Raw genomic sequence first — 23,318 nt, forward strand, 5'->3', positions numbered from 1 at the left:
CCATCACCAACCATCCTCCATCACCAATTTCATGATGCTCACCGCCGTGCGTGAGTAATTCCATCGTAGGCTTGCTGGACGGTGATGGGTTGGATGGGATCTATCATGTAATCGAGTTAGTTTTGTTAGGGTTTGATCCCTAGTGTCCACTATGTTCTGAGATTGATGTTGCTATGACTTTGCTATGCTTAATGCTTGTCACTAGGGCCCGAGTGCCATGATTTCAGATCTGAACCTATTATGTTTTCATCAATATATGAGTGTTCTTGATCCTATCTTGCAAGTCTATAGTCACCTATTATGTGTTATGATCCGTTAACCCCGAAGTGACAATAATCGGGATACTTACCGGTGATGACTGTAGTTTGAGGAGTTCATGTATTCACTATGTGTTAACGCTTTGTTCTGGTTATCTATTAAAAGGAGGCCTTAATATCCCTTAGTTTCCGTAAGGACCCCGCTACCATAGGAGGGTAGGACAAAAGATGTCATGCAAGTTCTTTTCCATAAGCACGTATGACTATGTTCGGAATACATGCCTACATTATATCAATGAACTGGAGCTAGTTCTGTGTCACCCTAGGTTATGACTGTTACATGATGAACCGCATCCGGCATAATTCTCCATCACTGATCCATTACCTAGCTACGAGCTTTCCATATATTGTTCTTCGCTTATTTAGTTTTCCATTGCTATTGCTATCATCACTACAAAATACCAAAAACATTACTTTTGCTATCATTACCTTTTGCTACCGTTACCACTACTATCATATTACCTTGCTACCAAACACTTTGCTGTAGATATTAAGTTTCCACGTGTGGTTGAATTGACAACTCAGCTGCTAATACTTGAGAATATTCTTTGGCTCCCCTTGTGTCGAATCAACAAATTTGGATTGAATAATCTACCCTTGAAAACTGTTGCGATCCCCTATACTTGTGGGTTATCAAGGCGCCGCAGCGCGCTCTGCTCGCGTCCGTCGACACGCTCGGCTTGTGGACAACTTTTCCTTGAGGCGACCGTAGAGCGCTCTGCTCGCGTCCCTCCGCGCGCGCTCTGCCAGCGGTTAAGCGTGCGCACGATCACGTCGGGGGCCCCATATGCATGCGGTTCCGCCGTGCGTGTTGCCACGCGATGCAGTTACGTGCGGCACGATGGAGTTACGCGCTGCAAATTAGAACTGCCATCAGGGCTTGCCGATATTCCTGGCCGTCCGACTTCCCCTTTAATTCTCGTGGCCATTATAACCTTTGTCTCTTCAACCTTTCGATCGTGCCCCACAACACAACAAGCACACCCACAACGACACATAGAGAGGGGATGTCCGGCGGCGCTCCAACGGAGTTCGGTGAGCATAGAGTGGAGACCCACGCGAAGGAGACGGATCTCTCAGTGGTGTACACTATTGACCCGGCCGTGGTGGACGACTACATCAACAGCATTGAGCAGTTGCTTGCTGGAGACAAGTACAAGGTGGCCGGCATCGACCTCCAGTACACCGCCGGTCGTCCCGGCATAGACCAGAAGGTTTCCATCGCCCAGTTGTGCGTGCGCCATCATGTCCTCATCTACCACTATTGCATGGCCACATGGCCTTACGACCGTTTCAACAGGTTTGTCAACATCACCGACTACAAGTTCACCATGGTGGATACCAAAGAAGATGTAAAAGCGCTCAGTGTTACGGGCTTGGCGTGCAAGAACCTTGTCGAAATTCGTGACCACTATAGGGTCTAGGGCAGCACGAAGCAGGACTCCCTGGTCGAACTCGCCTCGGCCATCATCGACCCCTACTACGAAAAGATGAAGCAGGATGCCCAGAGAACAAGTCTCGTATCCTGGCACAAGGCCTGGATGCAGCAACTGGATGAACCTCACCTCAGGTTCGCGGCCAAGAGTATGTACACATGCTACGAGATGCACAGGTGGATCATTGACATGAGGAAGTGCCTCGTTACCCAAATCGATGAGCCCGGATCGAGCCACAAGAAGAGCAAGCATCACAAGAAGTAGATGATGATCAGATGATTGTTTATGCTAGTTAATCATGCATGTAATATATAGTTTACTTTATTGGTGTGTGTGGAAATGTCATGTGTGTAGTAGCCACCTATGTAATTATGCATGTAACAGTTTACTTTGGTGTGTGAAAATGCCATGGTTGTAGTAGCCGCCTATGTAAGTGGATGTTTAATTTGGTTATGCAAGCATGTCCTTATAAGTGTGTGTGTGTGTGTGTGTATATATATTGTTGTTCTGTATGCAATCCCATCGCACAACACACACTTCTTATTAGCAGCAACCGTCTATGTTCTTATCGGTCTTCACACACATTTCAGATTACATACCTGTTTGCCGCATATCACACACATCTTGTTAAGTTGAACCATTTCTATTCTCATGTCTCAACGCAAACAGTTCATCCGAGTGAACCGCATGCCGTATATTGCACACACCTTTGATCTGGCTAACCATTTCTTTTGTGTTGCCTAATCACAAACAGTTCATCCGAGTGAACCATATGCTGTGTATCGCACACGCCTCCATCTGGCTGTCCATTTGTTTTGTTCCTCCTCATCACAAATAGTTCATTGAACTGAGCCGTATGCCCTTCATCGCACACGCAACTAAAACCTGAACCATGTTTGATGCATCCATCATCGCAAACGTTTTACACATTTCTGACGGTTTTCATACAACACCATTTGCGATTATGGCATCGCACACAGTTTCTCGAAGGGTCTCTGATCGTAGTGTCGCATTAGCAGCATCCTGCAGTAGTGAACTCCCGAGAGGGAATTCACTTGGGTCCTCCTTGGCGCATGCGTAGATACATACTTGATCCTCTTTCCCTCGGGGGTGGTGAGTAATATTGACTTGCTAGCACAGTCGATGTTTCCTCCGTACTTCGATAGCCAATCCATGCCTAGTATTATATCCAATCCTTGTGACTCCAAAATTATTAGGTCTAAGGGGAAAACATGTCTACCAATGGTTAATGGTAACCGATCACACCATCGGCTGGCCATATACTCTGCTCTTGGCGAGCTTACTAACACGAGTGACCTAAGGGCTAAGGTTGGCAACTTAAACTTGTCCACAAATTCCCTTGATATGTATGAATGCGATGCACCAGTGTCAAAAAGAACGAGAGTGGTAAATGACTTAATCAAAAACTTACTAATCACCGCGTCAGGCTGATCTTCAACTTCCTCCATGTTGATGTGGTTCACCTGACCTCTGGTGAAGGGATTGGGCTTCTTCCCAAAGTTTCCATTTTCATTACCATTCTTCAACTCAGAACAATCATTGGCGTAGTGTCCAGTCTTCCCGCACTTGTAACAGATGACATGACTTAGGTCCTTCTTAGCTGGTGTTGCTGGGTTGGAACGGTTCTGACTGCTGCTTCCTCCATTCCCATTTCCATTCTTAGGGCCGCTATGGTTATACGAGCTTCCTCCATTGTGGGTGTGGCCTCCATGGTTATGGGTGTAACCTCCCGAGTTAGGGGTAAAGCGAGGCTTCTGCTGAGCTCCCGAATTATACTTCCCCTGTCCATACTTCCTTTTGCGGCTCTCTATCTGCTGGTACTTGCCTTCTATCATAAGAGACCTGTCTACCAACTCTTGGTAGTTGGCAAATGTTGCCACCATCAACTGCATACTCAGCTCATCATTCAACCCTTCCATAAACTTCTCCTACTTTGCGGCATCTGCGGCCACATCGTCCGGGGCATAGCGGGCTAATTTGCTGAACTCATCCACATACTGCGCCACAATGCGATTCCCTTGGCGTAAGTTGCAAAACTCACGCTTCTTCATACTCATTGCTCCAGTTGAGACATGTGTTGTGCGAAAAGCTTGCTAAAACTGATCCCAAGTGACATTTGCTATGGGGAAAGTGACTGTGTAATTCTCCCACCATGAGGCTGCTGCTCCATCCAGTTGGTGTGCGGCAAAGCGCACCTTCTCAGCATCTGTGCAACCTGTGGTGGTCAGCTCCCTCCCAATCTTGCGGAGCCAGTCATCAGCAACAATCGGCTCGGTGCTACTGGAAAACACCGACGGATTCAACCTCAGAAAATGGGCTAAGTTGTCAACTAGAGGTGGTGGCGGTGGGTTGTTGTTGTTTTTGTTGTTGTTGTTGTTGCCTTGGTTCTGGACTAGTAGCTGCATCAAGGCATTCTACTGTTGGATCAACTGAGTGAGCTCCGGTGGGAAGACAAATGCGGGGTCACGTCTCGGAGGCATCTGATAGGTTTAGAGGGGTGAGAATAGAATAGAGTGAGGTCTAAGGAGAAAATCACTACCCATATGCACATGAGACAAACACATTCATTTCACACCACTCAATTCAAACAAGGGCATACAAACGATCTAATCTACCATTACAAAATACTCGGACTATTACTATATACATGGGGGAATACTACTGATAATTTGGTGGCCGACTAGAAATTTTGATCGATGGAAGATTCCATGATATCATCTCCAACTTCGTCTTCGTAATCATCATTGCTATCGGGGTCGGAATTGATGCCGTCGATGGTTATGTAGTCTTCGGGATGGTTGTCCTCCTCCGGCGTGGGATCTCCCAGGAATATTCCTAGCTTCTTCTTCAGGTCTTCATTCTTCTCCAGTAGTACTGCAATTTCTTCTTCATATCCATCGCGTGTAGACTTGAGTTCCTCTTCTAGATCCATGTCCTGGTCATCACTTTCTTCATGTCTATCATGCTGGCACACATCTGGTTCTCCTGACGACGAATGTGTTGGTTTAACTCCTGGATGTAGACTGTAATGGATTTATCCCTCCTGGTGCAAATAATCTCCCATTGCTCATCTTGGCGTCCACATATCTGGTAGATGGTGTCCTTAAGATCCTTGTGATATACCTCACCGATGCGTCCCATGGTGATGTGGGCTGCCATGCTCTTTTCTAGATTCCAGGTTGGTGCATCAAAGGAAAACTCTATGGGCTCAGTAACTGGCATGAACGTCCTTCCTGGAACATGAACTCGAATCATCCAACACTCTTCTTCAGGTAGAGTGGCGGTGTAGGTCCTGGTGAGGCTTGGTATTCCGATGTTCAGGTACCTAGTGGCTTCCTTCAAGCGTCGTCCAAAAGGTGTGTCTTTGTCCGGTTGAGCAAACTTGTTCCTTGGGTCCGCCATCTATAGAGTAAAAATGGAGAAAAGTCAGAAACGAGTAGAGGAGAGTGTCCTATGGCTTATCTTAGTGGTCGCGTCCTACAATCAGCGTGTGCTCTAATACCATCTTGTAGCGATCCGACCTCAGACTATCAAATCTCTGTGTATAAGTGTCATCCCTGGATTGGTAATGCTGACACACACAGTACTCGAGGATTTATAACAGAGTTCAATCACACACTTGTTACAACAATGTCTCAAAAGAGAACTTATTACAATAATATGGCTGAAGGCCATCTAAATAAGATAACAACGGAAGCTTCGAAGGTAAATGAGTCCATCAACTCCAACGGCATAGCTGAGTGTACGACAACGACCTAGCGAACCTTACGCTTCGTCTGAAAAGTCTGCAACATAATACGTTGCAGCCTGTGTAGGTTAGTACATGGAATATGCTGGCAAAATAACACTATAGAGCAATGAACAGAAAACAACTATCACTACATGCATATATGGCTGGTGGAGGCTCTATGGTTATCATTGGTAGAAAGCTAGTTTTTCCCTACAACAAAGGAATATATTTTATTTAATTACAAAGTTTGTTGAAAACATTGAGAATGGTAACCCCATCTCAATCCCAAATTAATAATCAATAACCCAACAAATTAATTAAGTAAAGTGATGAGATCAACACAATAATTCAGGCACTAGATACTCATGATGCCCATAACTAGGGACATGGCTAATCATGATTAGTTTGTACACTCTGTAGAGGTTTGCACACTTTTCCCCACAAGACTCGATCTCCTCCGTTGAATTTCTCGCACTACATGGTGTTTGAGAAACGGATGACCGAGACAGAGTCTTTCAGAAGCGTTAGCTCGTTACGACGGGTAGACAGTACCACCTACATCCCCTACATCTGCTAGTCTACCACTGTAAGAGGTCACACAACATACTCAACTATGCCAGAGCCCATAATGGCTTGTGGCTGCACACAGAAGTTTCCATCATGAATAACATAATGATCCCTTTGAGCCTGGGTGGCAAACCATAGGCTGATCACACAGATTCCCCGGGATCTCCTTGGACAACACTGGATTCCCCAGGTGCCCACAAACCAATCCACCCAGATGTGTATTAAAGTAGCCACCTTAAGTTAAACCTTAGTTAACAATAATCTCACATCTTTCATGAATTCTCTCAAACCAAACCACGTCTATGAGCATAGCATAGCAGTATTAGCATACATAGAAAGTACCCAGGGTTTGATATAAGACATTAGGTGCTACCTCATCAACTACTTCCAAATACCCACATGTTATCAAACCTACTCATGCAATGTTTGAGGGTTGAAACTAATGCATAAAAACGGGGTAATAAAGGGATATGATCAAAGTTTTACTTGCCTTGCTGACGATCTGAAAACCCTAGTGATTCGTAGTAGCACGCTTCGCACTCCGAAAACTCTATCGTGAACAAAAAATAGCACACATAAGCACTCAAGCATAATATGCAAAGGCTAAACTCAATAGAAAATATCTAAATTGAAAGTTCAACTGAACAGTTTCGATTTGCAAAAAGAATCAACCGAATCGGAGCTACGAAACTCAAACTGCGATTAAAAAGTTCGAATTCAAATCTGCTTGAAACCAAATTTTAATTTTGTCAAAATGATGTTCAAGTTGATTATCTGGATAGAGGGGAACAAGACGAAGATTTTGGCGTTGGTTTCACTGGATTTGGACAAACGAGTAGAAAGTAGCGAGGGTTTGAAGATCAGGGACTAATCTGTGATAAAAGTATTCGCGGATAGGTCCCTGGCTAGAAAATTAAAATAAAAAGAAAAACCTAACGAACAAACGTTCGCTAAAATAAAAAGAAAAACCTAATTAATTCGTTCGTTAACAGAAACTAACCGATGAACGTTCGTTAATTAATGAGCTAATATAAAAAACAGATCTAACCTAAACCGAAAAAACGAAGAAAGCCGAGCGGGTTTTTGCGGTTTTTACCAGTTTTCGTAAAAACCCGGCGGCGAGACCCGGCACGGTTGGCGGGTCCGATGAGGCGGCGCGAGGCAGGGCAGCGAGCTGCGAGGTGCGACGAAGGGAGGCGGGGAGCAGCGCGGGGCGGCGTGAGGCAAAGATGCGTGGGCGGCGGCGTCGGCGGGCTGTGGCGCGGCTTGGGGTGGGCTGCGGCGCAGCGGGGCGATGCGGAGGAGGGGTGGCGGCGGCTTATAAAGATGGGGGGAGGGTCGGCCCGGGTTGGAGAAGGGGCACGAGGCGGCGGCGGACTGGGACTCCGGTCCGGACTCCGGCGAGGCGTGCGGGAGCGGGACTCCGTCCCGGCGCGGGAAGGCGGCGGCGGTAGCGGGCCGGCTCGGATGGGCCTTCGGTCCAGTCGGGCGAAGAAGCTTTTTTTATTTTTTAAATAAATTTCACCCGAAAGAAAAATCTTAATAAAATATAATAAAATCCTAAAAATACGAGAAGTAATTTTCACCGTCCAAACCTAATATTTAGGACAAGATGAACATTTTTCTGGCCTAAAATGCAATTTTCAAAAATGCATATTTTTTATAATTCAAATAAAATACAAATAAAATAATAATTTTATTTTAAAATTTCTCCTCCAATATTCCTTTCTTATTGAAGAAGTCATTTTAGCTTCTCTCTTTTATTTTTATTATTGGAAATAATTCGAGAGGAAAATATTAAAATCAAATTGATCCTCTTTGCAAATTTGAGAAAAAAAATTCAAATATGAAAGTTTGTGAAATCCCCAACTCTCTCCTTGGGTCCTTGAGTTGCTTAAGATTTCTAGGATCACAACCAAAATGCAAATAAAATATGATATGCATATGATGACGTATGTATAACACCCAAATTGAAAATTGGGATGTTACATTGCACCAGTCCATAGATGGATCGCTGGAGTTTGCACACTTTGTTAGCACCTTTAGGATCGACAAAACCTTCTAGTTGCATCATATACAACTCTTCTTTAATATCCATCAAGAATGCAGTTTTGACATACATTTGCCAGATCTCATAATTATAAATGCAGCAATTGCTAACATGATTCGTACGGGTTTAAGCATCATTACGGGTGAGAAAGTCTCATTGCAGTCAACCCCTTGAACTTGTCGAAAACAATTTTGTGACAAGTCGAACTTTATCGATATTGATATTACCATCGATGTCTGTCTTCCTCTTGAAAATCCATTTATTCTCAATGGCTTGCCGATCATTGGGCAAATCCACCAAAGTCCACACTTTGTTCTCATACATGGATCCTATCTCAGATTTCATGGCCACAAGCCATTTATTGGAATCTGGGCTCATAGGTTATACATAGTTCGTAGGTTCGCCATGGTCTAACAACATGACTTCCAGGACAGGATTACCATACCACTCTGGTGCAGAACGTGCTCTATTCGACCTATGAAGTCCAGTAGTAACTTGATCCGAAGTTTCATGATCATCATCATTAGCTTCCTCTTTAGTTGATGTAGGCATCATGGGAACAGATTTCTCTGATGTGCTAATCTCCAATTTGAGAGATGGTACAATTACCTCAACAAGTTCTACTTTCCTCCTACTCACTTCTTTCGAGAGAAAACTCCTTCTCTAGAAAGGACCCATTCTTAGCAACAAAGATCTTGCCTTTGGATCTGTAGTAGAAGGTGTACTGACGGTGTCCTGGACTAGGGGGGGTACTCAACACGTCATCTCCCGATCTGATAGATTGGGACGAGGACCCCCGTGGCCGTATACTCATGGGCCAGTTCGGACAGCTGCCGCATACAAGGAAGAATCCACAAGACTTGGTGATCAAGACAAGGACTTCTCCCCACCGGCGTATTCGGCTAGGACTCTTGTTAACCTAGGCCTCTGGTGCATTATATAAACCAGGGCCAGGCTAGTCGATAGATCATATATACAGAACAACAATCATACCATAGGCTAGCTTCTAGGGTTTAGCCTCTCTGATCTCGTGGTAGATCTACTCTTGTACTACCCATATCATCAATATTAATCAAGCAGGACGTAGGGTTTTACCTCCATCAAGAGGGCCCGAACCTGGGTAAAACTTCGTGTCCCTTGCCTCCTGTTACCATCTGGCCTAGACGCACAGTTCGGGACCACCTACCCGAGATCCACCGGTTTTGACACCGACATTGGTGCTTTCATTGAGAGTTCCGCTGTGTGATCGACAAAAGGATCGATGGCTCGCTTGAAGATCAACTGCGGCTTCAGCATCTTCGTCACCAGCTCGACTGGTCACCTTGGTTCGACCAAGAATTGCGCCCCGTGTTAGGATCACCATGTTTGAACAAGGGCCTTCATCAAACATCAACTCCGATCTCTATCAAGATCACGGAGGAATCATCTATGGAGCTCGGGGGCTCAACATCAACATTGCCCTCAACCGACCGTGCTGTTTTTTTGGGACAACGAACTCGTATCTGCCGCCACCACCTCCTCGAGTATTGCTTTGACGATCACTTTGGTGGAATTGTGCGGAATTGAGTCTATAACAACCCTAGAAAATTTCGTCGAGTTCCGATGGAGGAATCTCTGGCAATCCACGATATACCGGAGCCCTGTCAAATCTGAATGGGAATTTGGATGAGTTTAGGGCATGGTGTCCAGCTTCTAGCTCGGACGTCCTTTGGAAGATCCAACCGTTGATTGGCTGTGGAATTCCTATATCTACCACCTCTCAAAATTTCAGCTCGATCCGACCGTCCAAACTCCAGGAACCTTCCGATTAGTGCATCACTTTTCGGATCTGTTTTCTGCGTGAAAACGAATCCGACCCGAGTTCATCTTTTTTATGAACGGGATTTCGGACATCCCTTTTGAAGGAAGTTTTGTATGGGGTATTGTGTTTTGTTCCCGAACACATCCCACTAACTTTAAGATCTTTTGAAAATGATCTTCAACATCATGCTGGTGTCAAACTAGTCAGGCAATATCACTCCACAGCTGCCGACCTACGCTAGACACGGCGTCACTTTGTTGAGCCGAGCTCAATTCTTCGGATCATCATCTCGGCAAGCCGAACAAGTGTCCGGCATCGCGAAGGATAAATCATCACTAACATCGCCGCCCCACGGATTACACGGAGCGGGCATACCGGCATCGCCGCACGGTCGCTTCATCAAGCCGGCATCGACCATGTTACGACCTGCATCGGCAGGGCCGCACTATTGCTTCTTCAAGCTGGTGTCCATCACGCCGACCTACTTCGACTCATCGGCTGACATCGAGGCTTCGACATCTCGGCTGGACCGGGGGCTTCGCCATCTCTTCATCGACCTTATCCGTACACTTCGGCGTCACTAGCCGACCAGCTCCATCACGTTAGCTGGGCCGAGGGCTTTGCCTCGGCGAGTCAACCTTTACTAGCATTGTCATGCCGTCGTTTTATCGCCCATCAGGCAATGGGTGTGCGGAGTGAGTTCCAATTTTGGGAATCACCTTCCTTCGGATTGCTACAACAAATAAACCAATTTCCGTACATAGTCCGACGAACGCCGCATCCGGAGCTCGGACCGACCTATGAATTCAGGCTTTGCCACACCTTTACCGCAGCACGCCGACGCCCTGCATTGACATTGACTTCGGTGCTAGGCCATATTTCTTTTATTACTCACTTTGCATAAATTATTTATTATGCAACGATTTTTTTAATTATCATTATTACTATTATCTCCGGTTTGCATTATTTTTTATGCACAGGAAAATGATCCGGGGACTTCGGCGTCACTCTGCCGGTCTGCATTGACCGTGCTATGTCACCACTTCGGCATGTCGAGCTCTCCGCTCCGCCACCTCGGGACCGGCTTGGGGGATGGAACCTTGCCCCGCATCAAGCTCGGACCGCGTCATCAATACCGAACACATTAACCAGCTAAGTCGCTTTCATACTCAAAGATTTAAATTCTAACTTGTGCTTGGTTCGACCAAGCATTATACTTTTTTGGAAAAAAGTTGCTTGTAAAAAATTTCCTTGTCCAAACTTTGTTTGTGACGCATAAATTCAAATACCCCGTTTACTTGGGGGCTTCCTTTATGAAGCTTTTCCTGTTGCATATGATTATACCTGTACGGCTTCGTTCCTTGTTCGTGTGTTACGCCACAATATGCACCATATTGACTTAAGCGATTTGCAAGCTGGGTTGCCTCGCTCCTGTGTTTACCCCTACATTCCCGATTGTTTGGCTAGGGAGTAAAGGGAGCACCTCTGCGATTGTCACGATCGGGTCACCCGAGCCGGACCTCAGACTGGGTGAAGCCGAAAGCTAGCACTCTTATAGTTTTCAATGATGGTCGGCACACAACAGAACTCATGAGTACAAAAAATCTATTGCACAAGTCTCATAATAACAATGAGCACCGAAGAAAGGTATCGATGGAGGTACTATTTTCTTCGAAGATGCTTCTTACACTTTGCAGTAATATAGCATAAGTTCCCTGAGCGCGCTTTGTCTGTTACAGCCTTATGACCTGATTGCCTGGTTATTGGAAACATCGTCGATATTCTCGACAAATGGAATACATAACACTTTTCGGTCCTTGACCGAAGAGGGAGAAGCCGACGGTCGGTTAAGACGCGTTTAAAGTTCGGTTGAACATAGATATGATATAAGTACTTCGGTACATGCAATCATTATTTTACCCAAGTCACTTGGGGGCTCTTAAATTTATTTGAGCCGTTTTATAATAAGTGTTCTTCTTCTTAGTCGTTGCAAAGTTTTATTATTATTATTATTATTATTATTATTATTATTATTATTATTATTATTATTATTTATCACTCCTTTTTCGACGCGAGTGTGCGGTCACTAGCCGGGGAGCCTAATTTCTCTATCCAAGCCGCTAGAGTTTAGTTTGCTAAACTGGCCTAATGAGAAGTACTCCACCCTCGGGATAGGAGGTTGAAGCCGTAGGCTGACCCGCTCGAAGTCTTGAGATAGGATGTATCATGTTAAAGCACGACAGAAGCACTTCCTTTTTCTAAGACCAATTTTTGGATTGGCACCGAACACTTGCTCTTGTTCAGACGTCATGTTTTTACTGACGTTTCTTGGTTTTCCAAGCTTTTTGGCACTTTTACACTATTTGTGCTTTTCCAGCATTAGTCTCGCAGTGCAACGCCGGACACCTTTAGGGATTCGGCAAAAACATTCTCAGATATTGCTATATATGCATCGGTTTCGAATTGTGTCTTCGGTCAATAGTTGGGTTGCCCGGCTCCTGCGCTTGCCTCCTATGTTCCGCTTTGTTCGGCTAGGTGTGCAAAGGGAGAACCACTGCGATTGTGCTTCCAGCTCACATGGTTAAGCACCTCAGTGGAGAAAGCCAAAAACTGACTGTCACAATAAGCGTAAACTGGTCAGCGATCTGATGACGGTGTTAAATGATGGGCCATTCATAACAATGGCCGAAGTGTTTACGTCTTCACCTCGACTGTCGCCGAACACTACCGGGGGCTAGTAACTGGCCTCTCAAACTAAAATCCTCAATATTTTGCTCTTACGTTAGAGCTGAGATTTCATGATCATGCTTAGCATGACAACCCAAAGAAAGGGACCGATAGCGGGACTATTTTCTTTGGAAGACATTTCTTATGTTAAACAGTAATATAACATATCTCTTCGCGTACCTTTGTTTATAAAACCGTATGGCCAGATCGCCTTGTTTGTCGTAAATCTTTGCCCTCATGAAGGCTTTGTAAAGTAAGACAAACACTCCTTGGCTACTGGCCGAGGAGGTGGAAGCCGATGGTCGGTCAACAAAGTTTTGTACAATGCGGATCCGAGCATTAAATGATGTAAAGTACTTGGGTACATAGAGTCATTACACATAATTTGTGATTTTACTACGGATATTGATCCTTAATTTGGCCACCCGTGCCCGCATTAAGGCTCGGGGGCTACTGGGCTTCGGGCTTATTATTTACAAATATTAAAGGGGCACATCGATCCCCTGATCTGGTGTTGCCACCCGACCAGTGTCTCGGGGGCTACTGCATTGCTTGACCAATGCAGAAAATTTTATGTGCAATATAGTTTCCGAGGAGATTTTGATCCTCAGGTTGGTCGGCCGCACCCAACCTGAGTCTCGAGGACTGAGCACGCCGCTTTTAGTGTCCCGAAGTATTCTGCCGAGCTTGGACTTGATCCTCAGGCCGATTTTGCAAATCAACCTGAGTCTCAGCGGCTACTGGGATCAGCGGTCTTACGTCATCCTTCAGGTGCATCTCGGGTTTTAGACCGATACACACCTTGAGGGCTACTGGCTATATATCTCGGCAGAGAATAAATTGCACCAATAAAAAATATTCACAAAAATCGGCCCACATTCGAGGTGGTGCACCACCTCGTAAGAAGCCCGGCATAAAGCTCGAGCGCTAGTGGCTGGCTCCATAGAGGGCATTTCCGGCATTAAGCTCGGCTAAACTCCTTCAAACTTCTTTGAACCAAGGTGATTTACGACACCTCGGATATAGTACAACGTTGGAGCTTGGATATACAGTCCGGCGTTGGACCTCAGATACATAGTCCGGCGTTGGAGCTCGGATACATTCCGACGTTAGAGCTGGGAAGCGGTCCGGCGTTGGTGCTCGGTTGCAAAAGATACCTCGAATACAGTCCGGCGTTGGAGCTCGGACGCAAGAGGATGCTACCACCCGGGAACAACTTCAAACCCGAGGTGTGGCATAAAAATAACAAGGCATTGATAGAGGCCGAAAACTTAAAGGGGCTCCTCGGATACCCGATGTGTAAACCCGTCGAATGCATTTCGGCAATCCTCAAGATCGAAGAAGATTTGTTGAACCAGTTTTCAAGACCGACAACCGAAGATGAAGAACAGTTCGGAAGAATCGAGGAGCGTCCCTAACTTGAAGACCGGTTCAGGGGGCTACTAATGGTGTCCTGGACTAGGGGGGTACTCAACACGTCATCTCCCGATCTGATAGATTGGGCCGAGGACCCCCGTGGCCGTATACTCATGGGCCAGTTCGGACAGCTGCCGCATACAAGGAAGAATCCACAAGACTTGGCGATCAAGACAAGGACTTCTCCCCACCGGCGTATTCGGCTAGGACTCTTGTTAACCTAGGCCTCTGGTGCATTATATAAACCAGGGCCAGGCTAGTCGATAGATCATATATACAGAACAACAATCATACCATTGGCTAGCTTCTAGGGTTTAGCCTCTCTGATCTCGTGGTAGATCTACTCTTGTACTACCCATATCATCAATATTAATCAAGCAGGACGTAGGGTTTTACCTCCATCAAGAGGGCCCGAACCTGGGTAAAACTTCGTGTCCCTTGCCTCCTGTTACCATCCGGCCTAGACGCACAGTTCGGAACCCCCTACCCGATATCCGCCGGTTTTGACACCGACATGTACCCAATAGTTTCTTTAGGGTATCCTATGAAGACGGACTTCTCCGATTTAGGTTCGAGCTTATCAGGCTGAAGCGTTTTGACATAAGAATCGCATCCCCAAACTTTAAGAAACGACAGCTTAGGTTTCTTGCAAAACCACATTTCATACATTATCGTCTCAACAGATTTAGACGGTGCCCTATTTAACGTGAATGCGGTTGTCTCTAATGCATAACCCCAAAATGATAGTGGTAAATCGGTAAGAGACATCATAGATTGCACCATATCTAATAAAGTACAGTTATGACTTTCGGACACACCATTATGCTGTGGTGTTTTAGGTGGTGTGAGTTGTGAAATTGTTCCACATTATTTTAAATGAAGGCCAAACTCGCAACTCAAATATTTGCCTCCATGATCAGATTGTAGAAACATTATTTTCTTGTTACGATGATTCTCCACTTCACTCTGAAATTCTTTGAACTTTTCAAATGTTTCAGACTTGTGTTTCATCAAGTAGATATACCCATACCTACTCAAATCATTTGTGAAGGCCAAAAAATAACAATACCCACCACATGTTTCACACTCATTGGACCGCATACATTGGTATGTATTATTTCCAATAAGTCATTAGCTCGCTCCATTGTTCCGAAGAACAGAGTTCTAGCCATCTTGCCAATGAGGCATGGTTCGCAAGTATCAAATGATTCATAATCAAGTGATTCCAAAATCCCATTTGCATGGAGTTTCTTCATGCGCTTTACACCAATATGACCTAAACAGAAGTGCCACAAGTACGTTGCACTATCATTATTAACTTTGCATCTTTTGGCATCAATATTATGAATATGTGTATCACTACGATCGAGATTCAATAAACCATTCACATTGGGTGTATGACCATAGAAGGTTTTATTTATGTAAATAGAACAATAGTTATTCTTTGACTTAAATGAATAACTATATTGCAATAAACATGACCAAATCATAGTCATGCTCAACGCAAACACCAAATAACATTTATTTAGGTTCAACACTAATCCCGAAGGTAGAGGGAGTGTGCGATGGTGATCGTTTCAACCTTGGAATCACTTCCAACACACATCGTCACCTCACCCTTAACTAGTCTCTGTTTATTATGCAATTCCTGTTTCGAGTTACTAATCTTACCAACTGAACTGGTATGAAATACCCAGGGGCTACTATTAATACTAGTATGCTACACATCAATAACATGTATATCAAATATACATTTGTTCACTTTGCCATCCTTCTTATGCGCCAATTATTTGGGGCAGTTTTGTTTCCAGTGACCATTTCCTTTGAAGTAGAGGCACTCAGTTTCAGCCTTGGGTCCAGCTTTGGGATTCTTCATGGGAGAGGCAACTTGCTTGCCATTCTTCTTGAAGTTTCCTCTCTTTCCCTTGCCCTTTGTCTTGAAACTAGTGGTCTTGTTAACCATCAACACTTGATGCTCATTCTTGATTTCTACCATCGCCGATTTTAGCATCGCGAAGAGCTCGGGAATCATTTTCGTCATCCCTTGCATATTATAGTTCATCACGAAGTTCTAGTAGCTTGATGATAGTGACTAGAGAACTTCGTCAATCACTATCTTATCCGAAAGATTAACTCCCACTTGATTTAAGCGATTGTAGTACCTAGACATTCCGAGCACATGCTCACTAGTTGAGCTATTCTCCTCCATCTTGTAGGAAAAGTACTTGTCAGAGGTCTCATACCTCTCGACACGGGCATGAGTCTGAAATACCAATTTCAGCTCTTGGAACATCTCATATGCTCTATGGCGTTCAAAACATTTTTGAAGTCCCGGTTCTAAGCCGTAAAGCATGGCACACTAAACTATTAATTAGTCATCATATCAAGCTTGCGAAACATTCATAACGTCTACATCTGCTCCTGCAATTGGTCTGTCACCTAGTGGTGCATCAAGGACATAATTCTTCTGTGCAACAATGAGGATAATCCTCAGATCAGGACCCAGTCCGCATCATTTCTACTATCATCTTTCAACTTATTTTTCTCTAGGAACATATCAAAAATAGGGGAGCTATATTGCGAGCTATTGATCTACAACATAGATATGCAAAAATTATTAAGACTAAGTTCATGTTAAGTTTAAGTTCAATTAATCAAATTACTAATGAACTCCCACTTAAATTAACATCCCTCAAGTTACTTAAGTGATACATGATCCAAATAAACTAACCCAGGTCCGATCATCACGTGAGATGGGGTAGTCATCAATGGTGAACATCTCTATGTTGATCATATCTACTATATGACTCATGTTCGACCTTTGGGTCTCCAGTGTTCTGAGACCATGTCTGTACATGCTAGGCTCATCAAGTTTAACCCCAAGTATTCCGTATGTGTAAAACTGTCTTACACCCATTGTATGTGAACATAGAGTCTATCACACCCGATCATCACATGGTGTCTCGAAACGACGAACTTTAGCAACGGTGCATACTCAGGGAGAACATTTTTATCTTGAAATTAAGTGAAGGGATCATCTTATAATGCTACCGCCATTCTAATAAAAATAAGATGCATAAAAGATAAAACATCACATGTAATCAAAATACGTGACATAATATGGCCATAATCTTGTGCTTTTGATCTCCATCTCCAACGCATTGTCATGATCTCCATCGTCACCGTCTTGACACCTTGATCTCCATCGTAGCGTCGTTGCATCGAGGTTGTCATGCCAACTATTTTTTCTATAACTATTGCTAACGCATAGTAATAAAGTAAAGAAATTACATGGCACTTGCACTTCATACAATAAAGAGACAACCGTAAGGATCCTACCGGTTGTCGACATTACTGAGGGAGTCCTGGATTAGGGGGTCTCCGGACAGCCGGACTATATCCTTTGGCTGGACTGTTGGACTATGAAGATACAAGATTGAAGACTTCGTCTCATGTCTGGATGGGACTTTCCTTGGCGTGGAAGGCAAGCTTGGCAATATGGATATGTAGATCTCCTCCGTTGTAACCGACTCTGTGTAACCCTAGCCCCCTCCGGTGTCTTTATAAACCGAAGGGTTTAGTCCGTAGGACAACAACAATCACACCATCGGCTAGCTTCTAGGGTTTAGCCTCTACGATCTCGTGGTAGATTAACTCTTGTAATACTCATATCATCAAGATCAATCAAGTAGGACGTAGGGTATTACCTCCATCAAGAGGGCCCGAACCTGGGTAAACATCGTGTCCCCTGCCTCCTGTTACCATCCGCCTTAGACGCACAGTTCGGGACCCCTACCCGAGATCCGCTGGTTTTGACACCGACATTGGTGCTTTCATTGAGAGTTCCACTGTGCCTTCAACGTAAGGCTCGATGGCCCCTTCGATCATCGGTAACGATGCGGTCCAGGGTGAGGTTTTCCTCCCCGGACAGATCTTCGTATTCGGCGGCTTCGCACTGCAGGCCAATTCGCTTGGCCATCTAGAGCAGATCGAGAGCTACACCCCTGGCCATTAGGTCAGGTTCAGAAACTTAAACCACACTGCCGACATCCGCGGAGACTTGATCTTCGACGGATTCGAGCCCATGTCAGGTGCGTCGCACAATCACGACGAGCATGATGTAACTCTGCCGTCGGATAGTGTTCGGGAGATTGCAACTGCAAGTACGCCGGTCTTCAATCCGGAGCAAATTGCGCCATCCGAGGGCGGAGGGATAGACCCCGCCATGGAGGATGCACTCTCAGTGGCGATGGAGCCGGATACTGACTTCACCCCTTACGAGAGTCGTATTGCCGAACCACTGGATTCGTCTCCGGCCACGGACTCTGAGCCGCCTGCATCCATGCCTATCGAATCTGATTGGGCGCCGATCATGGAGTTCACCTCCGCGGATATCTTTCAGCACTCGCCTTTCGGCGATGTGCTAAATTCATTAAGGTCTCTCACCTTGTCAGGAGAACCTTGGCCGAACTATGTCCGGCTAGAATGGGATGCGGACGACGAAGAAATTCGCTACCCACCCACCACCCACTTAGTAGCCACTGTCGACGATTTAACTGACATGCTTGACTTTGACTTCGAAGACATCGACGGTATGAACGACAATGTAGGAGACGAACAGGAACCACCGCCCACAGGGCGCTGGACCGCCACCTCATCATATGATTTATACATGGTGGACACCCCCAAAGAAGGCAATGGCGATGAGACAGCGGAGGATGACCCCTCCAAGAAGCAACCCAAGCGCCAACGTCAACGGTGCCGCTCTAAGTCTCGCCATAGCAAAAGTAGTGATACCGGCACAAGAGACAATAACACTCCGGATAGTGCCGAAGACAACAACAATCCCCTGCAGCACGATGTAGAGCGGGAGGGTGAACAAGCTAGCCCTCCAGAGAAGGCAGCAGATGGAGAATCGGAGGAGGATAATTAAATGCCTCTCTCCGAAGACGAGGTGAGCCTCGGCGACGAAGAATTTATCATGCCTGAGGATCCCGTCGAGCAGGAGCGCTTCAAGCGCCGGCTTATGGCCACATCACATAGCTTGAAGAAAAAGCAACAACAGCTTCAAGCTGATCAAGACTTGGTAGCAGACAGATGGACCAAAGTCCTCGCGGCCGAGGAATACAAACTCGAGCGCCCCTCCAAGAGTTACCCAAAGCGCAGGTTGCTACCTCACCTCAAGGAGGAAGCACTGAAACCTACATCACCAGTGTATGATGCGGCTGACCGGCCACCTCGTGGCCGAGCCAAAGAGGCGTTTGAGCCTGAAGTTCAGCGTGCACCCCGCCGCCACTCAAACAAAAATACCCAGGCCCGAGGAAACACACGGGACCCGCGAGACGTATTGGAAAACAAGGCAAAACATGCAAGATCGATCTAGGATCACGGGGGCACGCACCAATACGCGACGATGATCGTCACGCCGGATACACTAAAAGCAAATCCGGCCGAGCCGAACACGGCATACAAGACTCGTATGAATTGCGTCGCGATATAGCCCGGCACAGAGGCGCCGCACACCCCTTATGCTTCACTGATGAAGTAATGGATCATGAATTCCCATAAGGGTTTAAACCCGTAAACATCGAATCATACGATGGTACTACAGACCCCGCGGTATGGATAGAAGACTTCTTCCTCCACATTCACATGTCCCGTGGGGATGACCTACATGCCATCAAGTATCTCCCGCTAAAACTCAAAGCGCCGGCTCGGCATTGGCTCAATAGCTTGCCGGCAAACTCCATCAGAAGTTGGGAGAACCTGACAGAGGCATTCCTGGACAATTTCCAGGGCACTTATGTGCGACCGCCGGATGCTGTCGATTTAAGTCATATAACTCAGCAGCCAGGGGAACCGGCCAGGAAATTCCGGACCCGGTTCCTAACCAAGAAGAATCAGATTGTCGACTGTTCGGATGCAGATGCCTTAGCGGCATTTAAGCATAATATCCGTGACGAATGGGTCACCCGGCACCTCGGTCAAGAGAAGCCAAAATCCATGTGTCAGGACCCCGACTCAATGCCACATCGATCTAGCATGTAACACCTCATATCACTTTGCGGCCTCACGCACGGTATTCCCACGGGTGTCGCCTTACCTTTGCCCGGGACCGTTTGCGCCTTTTGGCACACGTATATGACAGTGTCGCTAGCATCCATATGATAAGGAGCCCGGGCTGACATGGCTAGTCGTAAACCCAAAGTGGCACAGACTTACAGGGATAGGCATCCATGACCCAGCATCGAATGTGTCGGTCATCAGCGAGTGAATCCAGGCTGTAGCACTGGGCTAGCAGGACTCCGGTGAACCGGGCTGTAGCGGGCTAACAGGACTCCGGTATTCATCGCGTGACATTTCCCCGAAGGGACAGACACAGGAACGAAGAAGGACACATGCCGGCCAGCCTAAGTGTTCCGGAGCAGTAGCAAGCTACCATGGCTCAGTGAAACACTAGGAGACATTTCCCGGTAAGAGAGGCTACTAAAGATAAACAACTAGATGGTCAGATCCCACACATACCAAGCATTTCAATAACATACACACAATATGCTCGATATGTGCAATACAACATGGCATCACAAAATGACTCTACGACTCAAGTAGTTTATTCAATAGGCTTCGAGGAGCGAGACATTACAAACATGGGTCTTATGACCCAACAATCAGAGCATACAAGTCAAAGCACAAGCGGAAGCTATCATGTCTGAGTACAGACATCTATAAATGAAAAAGGCTGAGAAGCCTGACTATCTATCAGATCCTGCCGAGGGCACAAGATCGTAGCTGAGGTATCAAGCTAAACGTCGAAGTCCAAGCGGAACTACTAGTGAGACTGAAGTCTCTCTGCAAAACATAAAATAGGCAAACGTGAGTACAAATGTACCCAGCAAGACTTACATCAGAACTAACTACATATGCATCATTTTCAACAAGGGGATGGTGGGGTTTAACTGCAGCAAGCCAGCTTTGACTCGGTGGCTATCCTAAACTACGACTGCAAGTAACTCTTTTGAGGTGGCGCACACGAGTCCACATATTCACCATATCAATACACCACTATGGATCTGCTCCCGTCTCCCTACGAGAATGCCATCCATAGCACTCATGCTTATCTTGCGTATTTTAGAGTATCCACTTTCACTTGTCTATGAACTGATATAAGCAACCCAGAGGTCCTTTTCCGTGGACACGGCTATTCGAATAGATTAGGTTAACCCTGCAGGGGTGTACTTCTTCACACACGCTCTCACCACTTACCGCCGTTTACACGACATGTACTCGGCAACCTTCAAGCGGAAGCCCAACGTGGGTGTCGGCCACGGCCTGCCTAAACACTCAAGTCTCTAGTCCAGGTTTATCGCCTATTCGGGTTCCATCCATGAGGAGATCCGACCGGAGTTTCGCTCACAGCCCCAAACGATGTGTACAGGGTTCCGTGACACCAAACGGGTGCCCGGTTTACCCGGCCACGTGCCTACCGCATCACAGCCCACCCCTACGGTCAGCGCTGTCCACGGCCTCCAGCATACTACAAACACCAGAAACTACTTGCAACTCCTGGACAGAGGACAAGGGTGATTAAGAAGCCGAGAGGGTCCATTGGTTTCGGGCCCAATGCGTGGTAGTAGCTGAATCATGGATCACAAACACAGAACTCAGTTCCTGAGGACGGCTGCAATGAGACAACCAACCATTGTACTCCTACATGGCCTCTCACCGCTACCTTTACCAAATCGTGTTCACACACTTAGCTCACACACAGTAGGACATGTTCACACACCTCTGATTCATCCCCGATGAATCAGACCTGACTCAACTCTAAGCAGTAGCAGGCATGACAAACAAACATGAATGAGTAGGCACAACAGGGCTCAAACAACTCCTACTCATGCTAGTGGGTTTCATCTATTTACTGTGGAATGACAGGTCATGCAAAGGATAAAGGGGTTCAGCTACCGCAGCAAGTAACAGATGAATCGATGTTGTCCTAATGCAGTAAAAGAGAGCAGGAGCGAGAGAGTGAGATTTTATCGGAATGAATAAGGGGGTTTTGCTTGCCTGGCACTTCTGAAGATAACATTGAGTCTTCATCAGTGTCAACGATCACATCATCGGTATCACGTCTATCGAGAGGGGACAATACCGGCAACACAGAAGGAAACACAATCAATGCAATGCACAATATGATGCATGATCATGACATGGCAATATGAATGTGTTTTGGGCTAATGCACCTAAAACCAGATTAAATGAAGTTGGTTTGAATACAAGATTCAAATTCAAACTCCATATGTGATTATTTAAATGCCCTTCACTTCATTTGCCCTAAACAGTAGTGATAAGTTGTTCTAACATGCATGAAAATGGTACAGATGGATTCCTTGAATTTTTCTGATAATTTTTCATATATAAATTATTTAATTTGGAGTTACGGTTAATTTTCTATGAATTTTGGAAGTTTTAGGCATTTTTCTGGAATTTCAGAATTAAATTAAATCCAGAAAGCATTACTGCGTCAGCATGACGTTGGCATGATGTCAGCAAGTCAACAGGGGCCGGCTCGGGTCAATCCTGACGTGTGGGGTCCACACGTCAGTGACACAGGGGCTAATCCCGCGTTGACCCGGGCTTTGACCCACTACGGGGCCCACTGTCAGTGGCTGTGGGGGGGTGTTTAAGCGTCATTAGTGCTAATTAGGCGTGCCAAGTCGGCAGTCGCCGGAGTGTCGCCGGCGACGACCAAAACTGCGGCGGGAGCTCGCCGGAGTGGCGCTGCGAGGGGTTTTGGGCCAAGCCAAGGGCACCAGAGGGTTGCCCTTGCTTGCGCGCATCCAAAGGAGGCATGCGGGAGGCGCGGGGTGGCCGGAGCTCGCCGGAGTGGGGGCCGCGGCGGCTGCCGGAGCTCGGGTTTGGGCGGAGCGAGGTTACGGGGCGCTAGGGGGCTGGCTGAGGGGCTATGCGGACTCCTGGGGCAGCTAGGAGCACGCTAGGCTCGTCGGACTGGCCGCAGCAGCACGTCAGTGCCATGCCCGGCGTCCATGGCGGACGGCGGCGCTCGAGAATGTGGCCGGGGTGCTACGGCACGGGAACGAACAAAATGGAGGAGGGAAAACGGAGTGGAGCTCACAGGGGTTGCGACGGTGGCCTCGGGGAGCTCGGGGAGGCACCGGAGCCGACGAATTTGACGAAGATGGCCGACGGGTCCGAGGTAGAAGACGACATCGATGGCGGCGATGCGGCACGTCCG

This window comes from Triticum aestivum, chromosome 3A, assembly GCF_018294505.1.
Source record: "Triticum aestivum cultivar Chinese Spring chromosome 3A, IWGSC CS RefSeq v2.1, whole genome shotgun sequence".
Classification (NCBI taxonomy): Eukaryota; Viridiplantae; Streptophyta; class Magnoliopsida; order Poales; family Poaceae; genus Triticum; species Triticum aestivum.